General features: G+C 49.8%; 1 protein-coding gene across 4 annotated transcripts in view; it reads left to right on the forward strand.

Annotated features, from left to right (window-relative positions):
• Positions 1–19299, forward strand: part of TNS3 (tensin 3) — a 296848-nt gene that overhangs the window by 59508 nt on the left and 218041 nt on the right. The gene's annotated exons all lie outside the window — the stretch shown is intronic.

Genomic DNA, 19299 nt, shown 5'->3' on the forward strand with positions numbered 1-19299 from the left:
GAATTCCCTTTCTTAGCTGCGGTTTACTCCCACCCTTACTCAGCAGAGACTGACTGTATTTACACAGTTAGGTGTTTTGGGGCCATTTTCCCAAAAAAGAGCAAAGCTCCTCAGATGGCAAAGAAGACAGCAATTAGTAATGTGCTATTTATTCTCTGGTCTGTTCTATAGCGTCAGCAACTCTGCTTATTCAGTTTGACTTTTCAGATCTCACACCAAAGCTTGCAAATCAATTTCTTTCCATTCTTTAGAATTTGGGTTCATTTTGGTCCAGTCAGTAAACAAAGCAGCCAGCTTGGCTGCTTGATGCTCAGACATCAGATAATGAATGGGACCTGCTGATTCTTTCGTGATTACACATTAGTCAGTCTGTGTAATGGACATGATGGTAACATCTTATTTCCTTGGAGTGCTAGCATCGAGGTGGGAGGGGTTTTGGGTGAGTTGGGGGTGCATTACACAGTGGGGGTCTGGTTGGCATCATTTCTTCTGTGGGGTTTGGGATTTCTTCCGTGGAGAATTGGCAGAGTCTTGGCCCTATGGCATTGGGACCTCCTTTTTGGGCTCTCCCTGTGGGGACCACCTGGCAAGTGGTTCCTGATGGCTGCTTTGGAGAGGGCAGCTGTGACGGAAAGATGTGCAACAGTCAAAACTCTAAGGGTCCCCTGGGATCCTACCCAAGTTAAAGGGCCCAAACCAGAACCTGGGGACAGTGACAGGGCTAAGGTGCCCCTCCGCTGGCATGATCTATTCTCTTTGGCAGTCGGCGCTGTAGATGTGCTCTCTGTGTGTTTGGCACGTCACCCAGCACCACCTCTTCCTCCTCATGCTGTGTTCCTGGTGACTCCCTGCTTCAGGCCTGCGGAACTCTGCCTCTTTGCCTGGCTCTGCAGATCTGCATTTCAGAGTCGGTGCTTAGTTCCTCCTCCACCTTTTTTTTTTTTGTGTGTTTGTTTTTTAGAGACAGAGTCTTACTCCATTGCCCTTGGTAGGGTGCCGTGGCGTCAGAACTCACAGCAACCTCCAACTCCTGGGCTTAGGCAATTCTCTTGCCACGGTCTCCGGAATAACTAGGACTACAGGTGCCCGCCACAATGCCTGGCTATTTTTTTTGTTGCAGTTTGGCTGGGGCCAGGTTCCTCCACCTTTAGCCTGGACGTGACCCATGTGACAGGGCAGAGGTGCCTCTTCCTCGGGACAGGGTGGGCTCAGTTGTGGGCAGCTGAGAAGGCCCCATGGTGTGCATCTTGGACATCGGTCAGCCTCCTTTCCTCCTGCTGGCCACTCTGCCATGCTTCTTGGCCAGAGGCACCCTGTGCCTCCTGGGTGTGTCAGTCATGGTGACTATGGGGTGTGTGCAGACTTCAAGGTGCATGTTCCTCCTCTGTGGCATTGTGCGAGCACAGTGGGGGTGGGCAGGCCTGCCCTGCATGGGCAGAGTCGCTGGTATGGGAGGACCTCAGGGACGGGGCTAAGGGGCAGCTAAGCTCTTACTACCCATAGGTCTGAAGGGAAGAGGGAGGGAGCCAGGGGAAGTGGTGACTGTACCCTCCCTCTGGGACTTCCCATGGTTGAATTCAGCCAACTCCAGAGCCCCAGGAGCTGTCTGAGGAGTTTGTTTAGACCCAGGTTGGAGAACAGGGTCTGCAGTCTACTCTGAGCAAACTGGTGAGATGTCGTGTGACTTGAAATTTCTTAAGCCTGCATTTGCCCACAGGCTGGGATGGATGACACCCCAGTCACCAGGTCATCCCCGAGCATCCAGCTGCAGCCTTTTCTGTTTGCATGCTCATTGTGGCCTGTGGACACAGAAGGTGAGAAGTAGCCCTGATGCCCTCGGGCTGACATCTTCCTTCTTCAGGCTTGCTCCAAAACATCTGTGGGTGAAGACAGAAGCCTGTCTGTGTCCCCGACACTCTGGGGGGCCGGTAGGGGTGCTGTACCCCTCCAGAAACATAGGAGGATGGGGAGCCCAAAAAGTCTTTCCACTCTTGAACTCCAGTCTCATAGAAAGGCTCGTACTTAAAACATTTTGGTCCCTGAATATGACTTCTCAAGTGTGAAAAGGTGGAAAAGTAAAGTAATGGTTGAACCCAGAGCGGTGGAACCAGATCAATCCAGAGAGCCTGGGAATTGGGGCTGGCGGGCCAGGCATTGGTCTGAGGTCCCTGGTCCTGTGGGCCACTGTGCGGCGCGGGGAGAGCTGTGAGGAGCAGCCTGGCACCAGCAGCGACACTGTAGGTCTGTTCTAGGCTTCCTCACCCTGAGATGACATCTGGGCAAAGGCTCCCATTCCATTTTTCCTCATCAACTGACACTTGCCTCTTGTGTGCTGTGTGGGGACAGGTCTGATTTAGGAGCACAGGCAAGGCCAGGAGCCGGGCTTCAGTCCTGGCCGGGACCCTGCCAGTGGCCGAGTCTCTGCTCACTCCACGCCTAGTTCAGGGGATAACGACTACGGGGGGGGGCGGGGGGTTGCGCGGGGGGAGGCTGCCAGGAGGGTTAAGGGAGACTGGTGTGAAGCACGTGGCCAGCTTTGTGGTGCTTAACTTTGTTGTTGGGTGCCTAGAGTTGGTTCTCCTGCGTGTCCCCAAGGGAAAGTGCCGTGGGTGGTTTTCCATGGCTGGCACCACGCATCTCGGGGTAGCCTCGGTACCAAAGTAGTTTGGCCTAATGCAGGGCGGGCTGATTGGATTTCCCAAGACTTACAGCAGTGGCTTGGGTTATACCACATTGATTATCCTTCTTGAAGAACAATTTTTTTCTTCTTGGTATAAATGAGGTCTGAGTTTACTCAGGAGCTGTCTCAGACATTGTCAGTATCTCAGTGTTCTGCTGTTACCATCTAAAGGTTGTATGTAGCATTTTCAAAGTAAATAGAATCCGTGACACAGAGCAGCTTGGAAAAGGCCCTTCCTCCTTCATCTAGAAAATGCTCATTGTCTTGGACCCTTCCTGTGGTCAGGGCTGTGTCTCTCTCTGAATTGAAGTTGCACAGACTCACGGTGGCCAGGGAGGACCCCAAATTGACCCTCCAGTTCCGAACAATCTGTGGTATGTGAAACGTCAGAGGGTGTATTGGAATGGTGTGTGTGTGTATGTGGTTGTGGGTGCCTGAGCATGTGTGTGCGTGCGTGTGAGTGTGTGTGGGTGCTGCAGGCATTGCTGTGTGTGGGTGCGCTGTGCGTGTTTCCATTTGTGTTGTATATGCATGGCTGTGTTCATGTCCGTGAGTGCACGTGACTGGGTGATTGTGTGAATACGTGTGTGTGCGTGCATTTGCCGGAGCACAGATACACTGTTGTGAGAGTGTATGTGAGAACATCCCTCTTGTACAGGACACTTTGTAGAGTTTGGCTGCTCTTGGACGCCCATTATCTTATCTTGAGAGAGGCAGAGAGAGCGCGTGTGTTTACGGGAACTGCTTTTCTTCTTGAAAGAGAGAAGAGGGAATAGAAAGGGCTCTATCAATACGCGATGTTCAACAGGCTTATCTCGCTGGGTGTCATCGAGTTCAGGAAGACGCAGCAAGGCCTGCTAGCTCCAGATAACGGCTTTAATTTCACGTGCTTCTGGCAGCATCCAGGTGCTCTCGAGAACGAGGCCCAGTGTGCTGCCCTGTGCCCATCCATTGTCACCCCTGGGTAGTAATTATGTTAATAAGTAATAACTACTGTTTTTTATAAATGGACAGGATTCTGTGTTCCAAGAGTGTTTTAGACATGATCTTCTTTGTTATGGTTTTAATGAAGAGAGTGTGTGCGTGCAAAGGCCCTGGAAGATGTTCCCAGGGTGTCCTGAGCCTTCCCGTGAGAGGTCTGCTGAGGACGGTGCAGCCTTTGAGCTGGAGGCGGCATGGCACAGGCTGTGCCTGCTGACATGTGCCCCCACCATCAGAACTCTGGGGACAGAGGTGGCTGGGAAGGTTCAGGAGGCAGTGAGGCTGGCCAGGTGGGCTTGGAGGGTGCAGGTGGGGCTGACTCCCTGTACAGAGGTTGCTGGCTCAGGCAGGCAGGTTTGAAGTGCATTAGGAAGACACGCAAGGGTCCTGGCTGCACATGGACAGTGGACGGAGTATCATACTGTGGGAGACATTGGGCTTCAGCAGCAAAGCTAAGTTCCTGCTTGCCTGTAAGGGAGCCAGGGCCCGGCATCACTGCCTCTGCCTCAGAGGGGCAGGTGCCTCATCCCTGCAGATACCTGGGGCCCAGATCTCCTGCTTGTAACAGAGACAGTGTGACTGGGTCAGCTCCCAGGCACGCTCAGCCTCTAGCCCTGCCTGCCGTCTGTCCTTGCTGACCGCCTCCCTGCAGGCTGGACCCCCTAGCTTCATCGCCTGACCTGTGGCATCCATTGCTTCTTCCAAACCCTGTTTCCCTGGCCTGGAGTCTTCACCTGCCGGGCTGAGATATGTTCACCTCCTGCTTGCATGCCCTCTCCTCTCCTGAGGTGTGTACTGAGAGAAAGGCTGTGGCAACCGTGACATCTAGCAGGAGGGATCTGTGTCTGCATCCTTTTTGGTGGCCCCCCTCCTTGTGGCCTACCCTGACTCCCCTGGGCACTGAGGGTGGCCAGCTCCATGGGGCTTGCTCTCCATTGTTGGCTGGACTGCACCACCCCTCATCCCCAGCCAGCTCCTCTAATACTTTGGTTTCAGCTCAAGCACTGGGTCCTTAGGAACAGTCCCAGCACTGCTCTTTTCCCCCAAAACTGTTGGCAGCCAGTGAGGGGCTGGAGGGGAAGCAGGCCCTGCCCCCACTGGAACCCAGGTGGCCTGAGGGGGCAGGCTCTGCTTTGTCTGTGAGATGACCCAGCACAGGGCAGCTGCCCCATCCTCATGCCCTGTGCTGGCTGGTCCTACACCACTTTAGCTCACCATTATGCTTTTACTGAGTGTGACATCTCATGATGCCTGGTGACAAAGGCCGTGAAGGCAGGCGCAGTAAGTGTGCCAGGGTCCAGTGCGGTGAGTGCTTCGGCAGCGTGCATACAGGCATCTTGTGAGCACAGGGTGCAGTGAGCTCTGGGGAGGCTGGTGGGCTGGAGAGTGGGGACATTGGCAGGAACTCCCTGCATCTTGGTGGTAGTTTGTTTATGGCTCTGTCTGCTGCCTTGGGCCAGTCGCTCTGTGTGCGCCTGCGATGTGGTCTGGTCTCTTGGGTATCCCAAGTCTCAGCAAAGGGCTTGAAGCCAGGAGGTGCCCAGGAGTGCAAGGAGCAGATGATCCGTCTGAATTTGTTCAGGTGGATGCCCGGCTCCTCCGTCTGCTCGTCTGGCAGACGGCTATGATAAAGCTCCAGGTGCTTTCCAGGACAACTGGATGAGGAAGTCCCCAACCCCAGCCCTGCTGGGCAGCAAACTCAGCCATCTTGTCAGATTTATCCCTTTCTAAGAGGTGGCAGTGTGACAGAATCTTCCAGAAACTCAGGAAGGGGAAGGAGGCAGGCATCCAGGCCAAATTCCATCTGAATATTTTCTTGTTGCTGGTTATCTGAATACAGCTTCCCTTTCCCTGGATTCTGCTCCCTGCACCAATGGGCCACCCTTCTCCACCGCCTCCTCACAGACCTAATCATGGATTTTGGCTGAAATCCTTCCTGTTCTTTGAATTTGTGGCTGGAAAGAAGACCTGGACCTCTCTCAGCTGTTTCTCAGAGGTCTAGATTGACAGGGTTTGAGGTTTCCATGTGCCATGGATGTCTGGGCTGTGTTAGTTGATTTTGCCGGCAGAGTTTGATTTTTTAAACTTACAAAATAGGGTAGCCAAGCTCTTAAGTCCAAGTTTTCGTTTTGCGCTGACTGTGTTGTGGAATTTTTTTGAAATGTGGGTTGTTGTCTTCCACAGTTTTATTTAGATGCGTGTAACATTCTGCTCTGTGTGCTCGTGGACTGGCTGGGCCTCGGCAACAGGGAAGGACCAAGTGGTAGCCAGGGCTGTGCCTCAGCGGTCCTGGGTGGGCACCATCGGTGTGGGCACTGGCTGGCCCAAGAGCTGCTGAGGAAGGCAGGGAGCCCGGTTCTAGAGGATGGAGCCCAAGCCTGGCCTTTGGGACTCACCAGGGAGAATAGATGGGCAGCTTCCCCATCAGCCTCACCCTGCTTCCTGTAGTCTCACCTGGCCAGTGTGGGGCACCCACCACCAGGCTGCTAGACAGAGAAGTCCTGGACAGAAACGGCCACTGAGGCCCTCCCTGAGTGTCTGCTGTTTGTGTGGCCATGAGTGGTCCCACTGCCAAGTTCAGACGTCCCGGGGTCTGCTCGTGTACAAAGAGGTATGGGGAGCTTGCTTATCTCCCTCAAATGTGCATATGAAGTAGATAGGTGGTAATGGAGTTAACTGAATTAGACTTTATTTTATTTAATTAATTAATTTATTTTATTTAGAGACAGAGTCTCACTCTGTCACCAGTACTAGAGTGCCGTGGCCTCATAGCTTATTGTAACCTCAAACTCCTGGGCTCAAGCGATCTTCTTGCCTCAGCCTCCCACGTAAGCTGGGACTATAAGGTGCCTGCCACTATGCCTGGCTAAGTTTTCTATTTCTAGTAGAGTCAGGGTCTCATTCTTGCTCAGGTATTCTCCAACTCTTGAGCTCAAGCAATCCACCGGCCTTGGCACTCCCAGAATGCTGGCATTATAGGCGTGAGCCACCGGGTCTGGCCACTGAATTAGACTTCAGATTTTTGTAAGGGGTTGGTATCGCTGCCTTTCTTTCCTTCTGTTTTATAATGTCATCCTTTCAGACATTGGATGTAGGTGTAGAAATACGGTCACTTGTCCCATGTGTTATGGGATGGGGGCGGTTTGAACAGGGACAGGTTGGAGTTTGGGATGGGAGCAGGTGGGCCTCATTCTCCAGAGCGAGGTGGGCAGGGCAGCTGGCTGGTCCTGCTCACAGTGGGTAAAAAGAGTATGTGAATCAAGTTCATAGATGTGTAAACATCCTTCAGTGCTGCAGCTGATACACTGACCTGTGTGTGAAGATTAGAGCTACCTCTGTTCATTTGTTTTTGAGCAGCTCTGAAGTTAAGCCTGTGGTCTCCGTGGCCAGGCAGACGTGAGTTAAGAAGTCAGCTCCATTTCAGGCCATGAAATGAAACTGTGCCTCAGTTTCCTCTTCGGCAGTATGAAGACAGTAACTGGAATGTGGCAAGGGTTGATGTGAGGGTTGCATCCGTGTAGAAGCCTTTAGAACCACACTGAGGCAATGAAAACCCCGGAAGGGGGCAACAGTTACTACATTTTCTGAGAAAAGAAAATCAGTAAGTGGAAAGAATCAGAGAGAAAGAGCAAGGCTGAATTTTTTTTTTTTTTTTATTGTTGGGGATTCATTGAGGGTACAATAAGCCAGGTTACACTGATTGCAATTATTAGGTAAAGTCCCTCTTGCAATCATGTGCAAGGCTGAATTTTTAAGGATAAAAACACCAAGCGTTTTAGGGGGTGTCTGCCTGAAGTGTGGTTCAGCATTCTTGGACTGATCTGATGTGAGCTGATGATCTGTGATGAGAGTGAGAACAGCGGGTAGGTAATGGCTTGGAGCCACTGCCCCATGTCATCGGGTGGAGGCCAGGGAGGATGAGAGGGTAACTGTTCTCTGCTGCCTGGGCCAGGAGTCGTACGCCACAGGGCTGGAGTGGTTTGGCTGAAGCAGGAACAGTCTGAGCTGTACCCATGTCCCTGAGCCCCTGTTTGACAGAGCGTGGTTTGGGGAGTCAGCTTCTAGTGCGTGCAGTCTGGGGACAGCCAGGAGTCTGGGGTCTCTGCAGCTCTGAATTGACCTGCCATGAAGGTCTTTGCCAGTGAAGCAGTTTGTGGGTAGTGTCCACCCTGGTGGATTGGTTACTGATTGATCTTGGATAGTGCCCTCAGCAGCTCAGGCAATCGCCCTCCTTAATGCTGGCCTGCTTGGAGCTGCAGGGTCTGGGCTCCAGGTCACCTTCCCACCAGCTTCTGCTGTTTTTCTTCCTGTCCCTCCAGACCTTTCCTGATCCCCGATACAGAGCCTGAGTCAGGACCTCCTCGTCCACCGTCAGCCTCTCGCTCCTCCTTCCACAACTCGAGTTTTCCTGATTCTCTACACTTCCTTCCCTCACATTCATGCATGTTTTTGTTTTTATTCTTCTTTTCTTTTCTTTTCGAGACAGAGTCTTGCTCTGTTGCCCAGGGTAGAGTGCCATGGCCTTAGCCACAGCAGCCTCTAAAACTTGGGCTCAAGCAATTCTTCTGCCTCAGGCTCCAGAGTAGCTGGGACTATAGGCACCCACCACCATGCCTGGCTAATTCTTGCTCAAACTGATCTTGAACTCCTGAGGTCAGGTGTGAGCCACAGTGCCCAGCCTGGGACGTTTGCTTTGTTCCTGATCATATTCATGTCCAGATCAGTCCCTTCCTGTTATAGGTGCCCAAGATGTATTTATAGAATCAAAGAATGTTTCCTTTATAGGTGTTCATGAATACCAGTAGAGTTAGTGAGAGAATAGAAGGTAGGAAGTGTTTGGTGTGGTGCATTTGAATTGTTGGTTACCTTTGAGAACGTTTGGCTGACTGGAGACCTGAAGGTCTTCAGTGAGTCCCTTCCTTCCCCTTACGTTTCCCCATGAGGCTTACTCAAAGGAGAACGTTCTTGTCCCATGGACGGGTTTCGCTGGAGAAGATTTGTACTGACACTTGTTCCCTAGGTTTTTTGTTGACTATGGGGCTGCTGGCTGGTGGCCTGAGTGTGACTTGAAGAGTGGCTTGTGGAGACCCTCCAGGAAGGCAGCACAGAGGGTCTTGTATTGCAAGATCTGAGTTCTAGTCTGCAGGGAATGCTGGCCAGGCTCCATCCGACCACAGAACTGGCACACCCATGGCATTGTGAAGGAAGAAGGGCTTATGTAAGTGTCCTGGTCTAGATTGGGATAGGGTATTTGAGCCAGGTTTTTAATATGTGCTCTGCATGTATCTCTTCACAGGATGTGATTTTAGCTGTCATTCTTGTCGGCGTACTCACAGTAGGAATGGCCTTGGCCTCTTCCCTTTCATGCTGGCTCATGGGTAGATGGGGCCATCTGTGTGGGGGGCTCTGCTCCCTCAGGTGGAGCTGGGTACCAGGCAAAGTATCTGCAGTTGCAGACAGGGCAGCATGGGGGGACTGACTGCTCCCTGAGTTGGAAATGGGGTACTGGAGGGCACCATGGGTCTAGAGGGGGCAGGATGTGGGGAGTCTTTTTCCCCGAGTTGGAGTTGGGGTACTGGTGGTCGTGACAGGTGTAGATGCAGGGAGCCTGGCACAGTCATGGACTGACTCCTGAACTGTTGGATCCTATTTCTGTTCCTCAGTGTTGTGACCTTTCTAGTTTGCTGGTTTAGTAGTTATTCCCTAACATCTTCTCTTTTTCATAATGTTCCGTATATAGACCATTAAAAAAATAGACAATATCATGGTGTTCTCTGCGTATAATTGACAGATATGCCATGTACATTTGCGTGTTGATCTCGGTGTGTACATGCTGCCTAGACAGAACAATAACGTAGGCCCTTTATTAGACTATGTAAGCGACATGCGTAACAATGATGTGACATTTTGGTAGACGTTTTCTGAGCGGCAGCAGAGCACAGTGGAACCATGGAGACAGCCTGCCTGGGTTCCTGCTCTGCCTCTCTAACCTTGAATTTTCCCTGGAGTCATTGTGAGGAATAACAGTAAACAAACATGGAACACAAAGTAGATGGAGTAGTTCAGGGAATTGTCCAGTAGTATGAGTGATGATGATGATGGGTGATATTGTTAGTGGTGGTGATAATGGTGATGGGGTAACTGATGGTGACAGTGAAGACAGTGATAATGGCAGTTGATAGTGATGATGGTGACCATGATGATGGTGATGGTGAAAATGAGGGGAATGGTGGTGACAGTGATAGTTTAGTGGATGGTGATGGTGATTGTGGCTGGGGCGGTGATGGTGACTGTGATGATAATGACGGTAATGGAGATGACAGTGATGGTGGTGGTCGTGGTGATGGTGACGATGACAATGGTGGTGATGGTCAAACTGATGGTGATGATGATGAGTCATGACCATTGGTGATGGTGGCAGTGGTGATGATAGTGTGACAGGGATGATGGCAGTGATGGTGAACATGACAGTGATGACGGTAATGATGATGATGGGATGGTTTTGAAGATGTGATCATCATGAAGACAGTGGTGGTGATATTGGTGACAGTGAGGATGATGGTAATTGTGGTGGTGTTGATGGTGTTGGGACAGTGATGGTGTAGTTGATGGAGGTAGTGGCAGCAGCAATGGTCATGATAGTGGGAATGGTGGCCACAGGATGGAGATCATGATGGGGGTGGTAGAGACGGGTTGGGGTAGATTCTGTGATATTGGCCATTTTTTCTATTGTTCCTTCTCTTGCTCGTTCTTGACTTTCAGGTCCCCGACTTTCACATTTTAACCTCCCATTTCAATGTAAATTTTGTTTGTAGCATAGTTAGAAGAGAACATTTTATGTTTTGGAAACTGTTATGTTAACACATTAAGTCTCTTTTATCCCTACTTTTGGAGTTTTAAGTAAGGGAAAGAAAAGAGGGACATGTTAGTGATGCCGGGGTTAGGGTCTCACTGTGCTTTCTCTACACGGCTCAAAACCTTGGTGGTGGAAGGAACGCCTGCACCTTCACCAAGGACACTGAGGTAGCCTGGTCTCACTGCACATCACTGAGCTCCCTTGGTGGTTTAATAAAGTCTCCTCTGATAAACTCAAACTGGTCATACTTCAGATAGGACAGAGGAACACACTGGTATGGGTGAATTTTGTTATTCTGGTGTTGAGTAGGGTGAACCTGGAGAGTTGACGTTCCAGGGCACTTGGTCCCCAGAAGAAGGTGGATCCTGAGAAGCTCCAGGGTCAGACCAAGCGGGCATGCTCCTCTGGACCAGGAGAAGCCTAGACCTAATGGTGCAGTTGGAGAGAGCACGGAATGGAACAGAAAGGCCCAGAAAAAAGCATTGCTGCCTGAGAAGGACAATTGGAGCAAAGCACTCAAGGTAAATGAAACTTGAGAAAGGAAGCCAAAATGAGACCAGAGGGAAAGTGGAGGGGAAGGAGTTTGTAAGAAAGATTTAGGAAGGGGTTATTCCATTCCATTAACTCAACATTAAATTCCAAGCTAGGAGAAAAAGAGGAGAATGGTGTGTTATGTCTTTGAGTCCATCACAGTTAATGATATACTAGGTGACAATAGATACAGGTTTGAAGACAGAAGAGCAGGTTGTAGGTTTGTGTTTTGGGGTGCTTGCTTTTGGCCAGGTGCTGTATTAGGAATCCAGGACATGGTAGCAATTTAGACAAACAAGCCAACACTGGGAAAATGTGGCCAGACAGTGAATGCAGCCATTGGGTAGGCCCTGTCTGGCGGCCCTGTGCTGTGGGTGCTGGTCACTGTCCTCCTGTCTCACAGAGCCCGTTATTGGAACACAGAAAGGGTTGCAAACTCAAGGGCAGATGCAGGAAGAAACAGAGGGTAACTGAAAGGGGCTTATCAATCTGTGTAGAGCGTTGTATAAAAGACCCTGGCAGTATCTCTGTAAGATGGTGGCCTGGATTCCTCAAGCTCTTGGAGACATTTTGAAGAATAGCAATTCAAAGACAACATATAAAAATGTTGGGCATTTGTGAGCCAGACAGCTGGACTGTAACTGCTGTGGCAGGAGCCAGGATTCTTAAACACGACTTTGGAAACCTCTGTTTGACAAGAGAGCTGATGTGTGGTTTGCAGACCCTCAGCTGTGGAGCCGAGAGCTCAGGCAGACGGGATCTACGAGCCATCAAGTCTAGGAAGAGCCATGAGCAGCGGCTCATCACACACCCACTTGGATGCCGAGGTTAAGCTGGGCTGGAGGAGGGATGGGCCCTGCTGGAAGTGCTTTGTGGTGGAGTCTGCAGCATGGAAAGTCATTGCTTCTTTTGCTTGACTTGGCGGCTTTCCCCTTTTGCAAGGTGATGGATGAAAAGTGGCATGTCCTTTTTATTATATTTTTCATTCCTCTGATGAGGAGAGGAGGTTGGACATCAAAATCAGATTCAGGAAAGCTGTCTGCAGCATTTCTGTTTATTTGGCAAACTATCCTTTATAATTCTTGCTCACTTAAAAAATTTTTTCTTCTTGATTTCTAAGAATTTATTATGAATACCAAATCTTTTTTATCCATCGGAGTTTTTAACCCATTTTTGACTTCTAAAAATAGCTATTTCTTAATTTCCCACCATATAAGTTGCAAATATCCCAGTCAGTTGCTTATTGTCTAATTTTGCCTCAAAGTTTGGTTTGGTCGGCTCTCCCCATCTTTTCACGTCGTTTATGTTCTCTCTCCTTCTTGTACAGACTACTCTTCCGCAGTGTCACAAAGATGTTCTTGGATATTTTATCCTAATAATTCATTTCTGTTTTTCCAGTTCCAATCCAATGCCATGGTGAATGCACCTGGAATGCATGCCATTGTGTTTTTCATGGAGTCACGCATTTTTCTAGCTCTGTGGTGTGGCCCCCATTTCTGTCTGAGTTGTGACTGATTCCTCTCCTATGCTGTGGCTCCTGGGTGAGCCCAGGCATGTGTCTGTCCTTCACAAACTTTGTTTCGTACTGTACATAGCACTTTATATCCATTAGCCTTGCCTGGTATAAGCATTTTCACATATTAAATTTTTACAGATCATGATTTTTCAGTAGCCACCTATAACATTTTATTCATAAATACATAACTTTTTCTTTTTATTGCTTAGGTAAATTTTTTTTTTTTTTTTTTTTGGTGACAGAAGTGGATCTGGGTTGTCACTCTGTTCTGTTCCTGATTATGGACAGCAGAATGGGTACCAGAGGGAACATGAGTCCCCAGGACCCCAACTGCCAGCCGCCCCTGGACAGCCACCCTTTGTCCTGGCGTGGCTCCTGGGAGGTGTTTGTTTTCTTGCGGATAAGCATGCGTGGAGCCCCAGCTATTGCACCAGGCGTAGAAGAGCCTCTGTGCACGGCTCACTGGTGTTACAGTCCTGCTTTGTGAGGTGTGTTCTGCTTACGTAGAGCTGGGTGCGTAGCCGATTCTGGCTTCCTTGAGTCACACGCAGTGGTTGACCTGCTGTGTCGCCCAGGGCAGGTGCTTCTGCTCTGTGCTTATGTTGGTACAGTGGGGCTCAAATGCTCCTTTTTTCCTGGTCTCTGTGGGAGCAGGTGGGATGAGGCGTGTAAAGCACAGGCAACGGCCTGGCGGCACTTGGGCAGCCAAGTCAAGGGGCTGCTGGAGGAAGCCTCTCCCATCTGCAGGCCCTTGACTTCTCCTATGTGGGCAGGCAGCAAGGCAGTGCCCAGGACAAGACTCAGCTTTGGAACCTGAGTTTTCCAGGTTCCTGTAAGTGGGGTCCAGCCCCACGGTCAGAATGGGTGGCATCCAGAGAAGTCCCTTTTCTTCTGTGTATCATTCACAGGGTTGGGAGGCCTTCTCCAGAAGCCCCTGGGAGAATTCACTTCCCTTTTTGTTGGTGTGAATAGGGTTGCCCTCACTGGAGTGAGCCAGCCCTCCTCACACTGTGGGTCTCAGGACACCTGCTGCTAAGCCTTTAAAGAGAACCCAAAGAGCCCTTATTGATGTGGGTTATATTCACCACTATTTGCCATATTAGGAATGGAAACCAATGAATATTTAAAATATCTAAGTCATTTAAATGCAAGAACAGGCATGGTGGCTCATGCCTTTAAACCCAACACTTTGGGAGACCAAGGCAGGAGCCTAGGAATAGGGGACCAGCCTGGGCAGCAGAGCGTGACTCTGAGTCTAATTAAGTAAGTAAATAAAAGCAATAGTAATGAAACCATTTTATGTTAATTTAAATAATTTTTTTTTTAAATGAAAAAAGTGACTATATTTAGGGCAGTGCCTGTGGCTCAAGGAGCCCCATATACTGGAGGTGGCAGGTTCAAACCCAGCCCTGGCCCGAAACTGCAAAAAAGAAGTGACTATTTTTCAAAACAAGAGTGAGAAAACTGGCGTTCTTTTATTTATTTATTTATTTATTTATTTATTTATTTTGGGGATTCTGTTACACAGCTTAAAGGCTCCTCCTGCCTTCTTCTGCATTCAGGCTTCTATGTATTGTTCAGTTTGAAGAAATTCCAGCCCCATGCAGATAGATAATTGGAAAAGGAAGAGTTTTAATAACCTTGTCAGATTATTGTGGATATTCCGAAACCCTCTCAGTTCTGTTAAAACCCTTTGGCCGGTCCTGTGCTTTGAGAGGCTCTCTTAGCCAGCAGAGAGCATCAGGTGCTGGCTGTTTGGAAGGTGTTGGTCTGCAGACTGAGCCACAGATCTTTCAAATGTTCACAGATTCGTTATGCAACCTCAAGAAACCCTCACATTTGTTAACGACACCATTGATTTTAATGGAACAGTTCTAGGGGCTGTCAGATTCTTGGTGATGGATGTAAGTCTTCTAAAATTCTAATTTTCACTCACGGTCTCAAATTTTGTCATTGGTTTATTAGGACAGGCTCACTTCATTTGCTTTTGAGAAAATGACAAGCACTCAATGTGAATAACCATACTCTGTTTCTCAGGAGTTCTTATAATGAAGAATAGTGACTAATTTAGCTGCCAGCTCACATCCACAAGTGCTGTCCCCAGTGCTCCATCCTGCCTCCCAGGCGAGATGTGCTCCTCACACACCCCCCCTTTGGTCTCACAGAGTAGTAAACAATGTTTATTCAGGGATCAAGATTTAGTCAATTAATAATTTTTATCGCATCTTCAGGATATTCTCAAGTGAAACTGACTTTTTTTTTTTTAAGAATAGAATGGCTGCTGGTACAGGTTGGCATTGTTGACTAAATGCCTGTGAAGGTGCCAGCACTGATGCACCATCGGTGCAAATGTTAACTTGAGACAAAAAACAGGAGACATCTTAGCGTGATTCAGAAAATGGTTTTGACCGTATCAACCTCTGGCAGGTACTGGGGACCCTCTAGGGTTACAGACTCCCTCTAAGAGCAGGATCTGACCCTACACCTGGGGTGACCTTTCTGTGAATCCTGCAGGGGTCATGGGTAAAGCTGGATTAAATAAAATTCTGTGGCTGAGGAGGAAGTAGAATGAGTCCTGAGGAGGCAGCAGACGGCAACCATTGTGTTACCCAACAGAGAAGCAAAACTTCCTAAAATCTTCTCTTTTCTTTTTTTTTTTTTGTTAGAGACAGTTTCACTTTCTTGCCCTTGGTAGAGTGCTGTGGCGTCACAGCTCACAGCAGCCTCCAGCTCTTGGGCTTAGGCAATTCTCTTGCCTCAGCTTCAGAGTAGCTGGGACCACAGGTGCCTGCCACAACGCCTGGCTATTTTTTTTTGTTGTTGTTGCAGTTTGGCCGGGGGCGGGTTTGAACCCTCCACCCTCGGTATATGGGGCCAGTGCCTTACTTACTGAGCTACAGGCGCCACCCTCTAAATTCTTTTCTTATGCAACAAGTGCGCAATGGTTCCCAAAGTTGTCTCTGGGTACTTGTGCTTGGGTGTGGGTGGCAGGTGCAAGGGCCAGCTGGGAAATGTGTCTCGGGGTATATACCCTTGGACAGTATAGAAGAAAGGGAACCAGGCTGCATCATGCAGGTGGCCGGGGTGGTCTCAACAGGGGAGTTCAGGATTCCCTAAACGCAAGGTCACCTGACGGCTGGAGAACGAGGTCTGGAGACCCGAGAGCCTGGCATCGGGTCATGAGGGATGCCGGGTGCTCAATATCCGGAAGGCAGGGAAGCTGTAATGGAGAGAAACCATCTAGGGAATAGTTTAAAAAGCAGAATCTATCTATTTAAACGGTGTCTGCAGGGACTTTGAATGGGTAATGACAGCCTGATAGCGCGTCATGCCAACCCTGTTCTGTGTACATGTACCAGCAGTTCTATGGGCACTCTCAGTGAACTGTGTTACAGGTGGAAAAACCCAGCCTTAGAATGTGAGGGACTCTGTCCTTAAACTTGGAGGATGATTAGATGATTTCAGCAGGAAAAAATTTGTCAAGTCCTTGAGGGAGCAAAAGGGAAGGGATAATGGAGCTAGCGATTTGCCATTTAATCAAAGGACACATGGCCTTTAGGATGAACAGGATTCTTTTTACATAAGTGAAAGTAATGAAGTGCCGGGAAATGCAATGAGCAGATTTACGGAACTGTTTTATATCATCTAAGTTTAAGTCTGTCAGTCACGGTTTGGGGAGGCAGAATCATAGCCTTAGAACAACCATGTGGTGACGGACCCAGAAATGGTGAGATTTGCCTGTTGATTTTTGTCTGGGAATGGAGTGGAGAGTCTCTATTTTAGAACCTGCCCCCATTCCACTCCTTAGGGGAACTGCTGCGCTTTCTGAGAATAGTGCTCCTCTACTTTGGGTAACACAGGACCGTTCATACAATTGGAAATTGCCTGGCACCTGTAAAAGTCCAAAGTAGACAAGCTGCTAGTGGGTGAAGGAGGTGGGTCGGAGCTTCTGGGGTCAAAGTGAACGTGTGCGTTTTGTCTCGCAGGGCCTGGCTCTTTGGGGTGTATACCCTTGGACAGTGTAGAAGAAAGGGAACCAGGGGATTCTGGGGGGAAGTCTCAGTGCTCCTTGGTGGCTTCCCTTCCTGCCAGAGTCTTCATAGCCCAGAGTCCCTTGGTAGTGACCAGGTGACGAGGACTCTGCTCTGTGTGGCCCCCTGGAAGTGGGCTTCTGAAAGCAGACCTGGACCAGGTCAGGGTCCGTACACAGATGTGTCTCATCCACAAACCCCAGCCTCCCATTGGTAAAAGAGGCAAAGATGAGTAGCTCCTTCCTAGGGTGTGGTGACAATTCGGGTTTGTGGTTAAAGCTCTTAGACACTGAGTGTCTGCTTCTGCTGCTAGTGTTGCTATGGAAAGAACGTGGTGATACACACACGAAGATTGTCCCTTGCTGGACACGTGGAGATTGCCCTGAGATGTTATAACAAGTGGTGGGGTCCTTGGCCCAGAAGGGTGTGGAGAATTCTAGGCATGGAGGCAGCTGAGCAGGGCCAGGAGGTGGGCATAGGGCAGGGTAAATAAAGAGCTGAAGGTGGTGTGGGCATAGGGCGAATGGGAGGTGGGGGCTTTCTCCTGTGGGGGGCAGGATTTGAACCTGGGCCTGGACACTGCTAGACAGGTGGTGAGCACACTGCTGGAGGAAAAGCTGGACTTGAGGTAGAGTCAGGCTGAAGCCCACCTCCATGGGCCATTGCGGCCACTTTGGCCGAGTTGCCCTCATGATTTCTCCCTGAGGGGCTACTTAGGGGGAGCAAATGTGGTATCACACAGGAAAGTGTCCTGCACGGGGCCTGGTGCAGTGCCGGCCAGAGCTGGGCTGCAGAGGGGTGGACGGCTGAATTGCTCCCTTGACAATGCCCCATGTTGCCAGCAGGTAGAAAGTCTTGGTCCACACATTCATAAAATTTTCAGAGTCGCCTTCCTACTTGCTGGAAACAATGGCTCTACCTCTCAGGATCACAGCCTTAATGCCTGGACAATTTCTATGACTTCACTAAGATTATTGAATTGAATGATTTTGCCCTACACTGGCCAATGGCTCTCTGTGGCCGAGGAGCCATCCATCATGGCTGCATTACACCATTGCCGCCCTTCCACTGACCACTGCCCTCTTTTGTGTGAGTTGGCATGTTGTATTAATTATCTCCTGCTGCGTGACAAACGGCCCCCAGAATTAATGCTAAGGCACAACAGCAAACATTTATTATATGTATTTTTCACTGTTTCTACGAACTTGCAGTTTGAGATTTAGGTGGCTTGTTCGGGGTCTCTGAAAAGCTGCGTCCTCTGAAGGCTTGCTGGGACTCGTGGCCCTCTTCCTGGGTGGCACATCTGTGGCCCGTGAGCTGGGACTGTCTGTTGACGACAGGCCTCAGTTCTTCTCCTTGTGGACCTCCACAGGGCTGCTTGAGTGTCCTCCCAACATGACGTCTGGCTCACTGCACCGTGAGTGATCCTGGTGACGAGGGCAGAAGTTGTGATGCTAAATTAGCCACAGAAATCACACGCCATCCCTTCTGCCATGCTCCCTTGGGGCCAGAAGGTGAGGATCACTGAGGCCGTCTCCAAGGCTGACGGTCGCGGGATGTTGTGGTCCAGTCAGATGGTGCTGGGTATGTGTGGGGACAGCAGAATTCTCCCTGCTGGCTCTCAATCACCCAGGGCCAAAGGCCTTGGAAGTACCCATGTCCTTATCTCAGGCTTCCTCTTGGCCTCTGTCCAGGACTGGTTTCTGTCTGGGATTTTAATCTTGTGCGGGAGCCCCTTTTTATCCAATGGCAAATCTATCTTGATTCAGAAATCGCTGGTCACCTGTGTTGTACTCATTTGAAGAAACGTAGAATCAATATTTGTCTTCGCAAACAATCTCACAAACCTCAGAGACATAGAAAGACAATCTAAAAAGTAGATCTTGTAAAGATAACAACCATGCTGTAAATACTGGAGGTCTAATAACTGTCAGGCACTCGGAAAGTGACTTTACCTATTTGATCCTCATTCAGCCCTACACTAATCTTAAGGATTTTGGTAGTCCGTGGACAGCAGAGTGGCAGATAGGAAGTGGAAAGTTTATTAAGCCCACAGGGCCTTGAATCACAGAGCTGAGATTGGGGACCCATCACTTTGGGCTTCGAGGCTGTGTTCTTCAGGGTCCCACACACCTGTGCACGTGGACGTTGCTTTGTAGTTCTAAAGCTGGGTCCTTTGCAGGACTCCATGGGACCTACAATAGCTCTGTGAGAGGACACAGAGGCCCAGAGTCCTGGGGCAGCCCAGGGGCAGCCTGGGGCAGCCCAGGTACAGGGGCCCAGACGGGAAGCCCCAGTCTAGGTCTCTTTCCCTCCTCCTATAGCTGCCTTTTTGGGCAAATTTGGGGGAGATGAGGGAATGGGCCAGAGCTCACGTGGGAGGCTGTGCTGAAATTATTCATTTCTGAGCATTTCCTTGCCCTGAGGCCTCCTTCTGCTTGCAGTGTGCCCAGGGTGGTGGTGGTAGGGGTGGGGGTGGGAGTGGGGGAAGTTCGTGCCTCAGCATCACAGCTGCACCTCTGGGAGGGCAGGGGGGCGGGAGGGCGGGAGGGCCTGTGAAATTGAATTGGTTCCAGCTCTCAGTCAGCATTGTTAGGACCTCCGAACCTACACAGGACCCGCTTGGTTCACACAATGGCCCCCGTTGAAGGAGTCTCCTGTAGGAATTTAGACATGAATTTATTCTGACAGTCAGATCTTAGGT

This window comes from Nycticebus coucang, chromosome 11 (assembly GCF_027406575.1).
Source record: "Nycticebus coucang isolate mNycCou1 chromosome 11, mNycCou1.pri, whole genome shotgun sequence".
NCBI lineage: Eukaryota > Metazoa > Chordata > Mammalia > Primates > Lorisidae > Nycticebus > Nycticebus coucang.